Source organism: Eurypyga helias, unplaced genomic scaffold, assembly GCF_000690775.1.
Source record: "Eurypyga helias isolate BGI_N326 unplaced genomic scaffold, ASM69077v1 scaffold29199, whole genome shotgun sequence".
NCBI lineage: Eukaryota > Metazoa > Chordata > Aves > Eurypygiformes > Eurypygidae > Eurypyga > Eurypyga helias.
Genome location: NW_010274400.1, coordinates 10,425 through 12,619, shown reverse-complemented (window position 1 = coordinate 12,619; position 2,195 = coordinate 10,425). Strand labels below are relative to the sequence as shown.

Genomic DNA, 2,195 nt, shown 5'->3' with positions numbered 1-2,195 from the left:
GGCTCCATCGCCTGCCACGCGTGTGCCCTGGTACGCGGCGCTGCTTGTCCTGTGCCGGGATCCCTGCCCAGAGCCCCTCGTGCCATCGCCCGGGGCTCCTCCAGCCGCAGCAGCCTGAAGGAGAGGTGGTGGGGTGGCCAGGGCCTGGGCAAGGGTTCAAACACCATCAAAAGGGGGACAGAAGGTTGCTCCATTGCAAGGTGTCGACGTTTAATTAGTCTATTATTGCAAATTATTAGATCTTGTGATTGTTTAATTGATCATATGATTGTTTAATTGGGCATACTGTACAAGGGCGGAAGCAAGCTACCACATAATTAGCCCCAAACTGTGCAATTAAATTCTTATTAATACCCCAAACAGCAGGGAACATTCAAGCCTTTAATTAGTGATTAACGGGAGACAGACAGAGCTTGCAAGCGAGTCGGCGCTGAAGAACAGTGCAAGTATTTAGCTGGGTAAGAGAGGGGACCCGTCTGCCCCAATTAGCGCCGGATGGCTGCGCCGGGGGTGAGGGGATGGTCACGCGTGCTGGTGTGACCCTGTCCCCGGGAAGAGGACAGCCACCCATCCTGGTGTGGCCAAGCCCAGCCAGGTCTCCGTGTCAGCTGGCTGGGATCATGCCAAAATCCCACCTTTACCCCACTGAGCTGGTGGCAGCGTGCTGACACCCGGCCTGGGCAGGGAGCGACAGCCCAGTGTAAGCAGCATCGCTGCCTGCAGGCAGCGGAACAATGTCCGGCAGCAGCAGCAGGTTTCTCCCTAAAAGCCATCTCCTGGGAGGATTTCAAGCAGGTTCCCAGGGAAAGGTGGCCTGGAGCTGATGGGGACATGCCAGCTGGGAGGGCCTCAGCCTGCGGCAGGGTCAGTGATGCCGTGAAAAGGCCCCAGCCAATTATTCTCTCACCAATTAAACTGGAGGCAGAGAGGGACCCACACGGAGGGCAGCGAATCATTTACCTGACCTTTCTCCTCTGCTGGCCATCGCCTCCCCTCTGGGCTGCTGTCCCCCCTGCTGCTGTGGGGGATGACCAACTGGCCTTTCAGTGATGCATGGGAATAACGAGGTCCCTCTACTACCCCAAAATTGCTCCTTTGTCGCAGTTACATGCAGCTGCCTCGGTTCAGCGGCATGAACCATCCCAGCTTGTCCCTGTCCCATTATCTGGCAAATGCGAGGGCAGCCTGGATGTTGGGGTACTTCACTGCGTTTCTCCTGGCCCTGGCAAAGCCTGGCCGAGCATCGGCATCCCGGGATCAGCAGCATCATAGGCTGCCTGGGACCATGGGCAGTAGCTGCTGCTCTCCCTCCAGGCGCTGCATCCCAGCACCTAACCCTGTGTTGGAATTTGCCTCAGAAGTCCCTGCTTTTCACTGGCACTGGGGGAAAAAACCAAGCTCCAAAGGCACGAGCCCTCAAAGGCACCTACCACCACGCTGGAGTGCTATTTTGATGCCTGCCATGTGATTTTTGCACTAATCTCATAACTCGGGGGAGCTCCGGGGGAGCTGAGATTGGAGTGTGTGTTGCCAGCAGCACCGAGGCTGGCACCAACCTTTCACTCCTCTCCTTTAAGTTTCGGAAAAAGCTCTTTTTTAGGGATGGGGTGTGCTTCAGCTTTCTTTCCACAGCGTCCCCGAGGCCGGGGTGACAAGGCAGGCAAGGGAACGTTTGATCTGCGCGGGCTGAAGCTCCCACCGGCGCTGCCGGCTGGGGGGGAGGCAACTTCACACGACCGCCAAGCCAGGCCTAAGCAGTTAAATCTGGGCTGACACGTTAATGAATTTCACAGTACGCCTGGAAAAACTCTCACCCAACCTCAATTTACCGTCGCGGGGAGGGGGCCGGGGCTGGGGGAGGCGGGTGCTGCATTTTGCCGAAGGAAATCTTGTTCCCATTATCTTTTTGTGAGAGCGTTAAGCAGGAACGGGCATGGCTTTGCCTTTTTATCTCGCACACGTGGAATCGGGGCGGGGGGGGGCTGCGCTGCTCCCGTGGCTAATGAAAAACGGCGTGCCTGTGTGTTTGCAGGAGCGAGCACATATGTGCGTGCGTGCATATTTTTGCATATGTATATATTGTATTTATGTATGTGTATGTGAGCTTTTGGGTCTGCTTGTGCTTACTGTGCGTGCACATGAGCGCATGGGCTGCTCTGTGTATGCACACGCACAGGGTAGAACTTCAATATAAG

The 2,195-nt window shown here is 56.1% G+C and overlaps 1 protein-coding gene across 1 annotated transcript in view; it reads left to right on the top strand.

Moving 5' to 3' along the window:
- Nucleotides 1–2,195, top strand: part of LOC104515719 (netrin-3-like) — a gene marked incomplete at its 3' end in the record, with an annotated part of 14,953 nt that overhangs the window by 4,955 nt on the left and 7,803 nt on the right.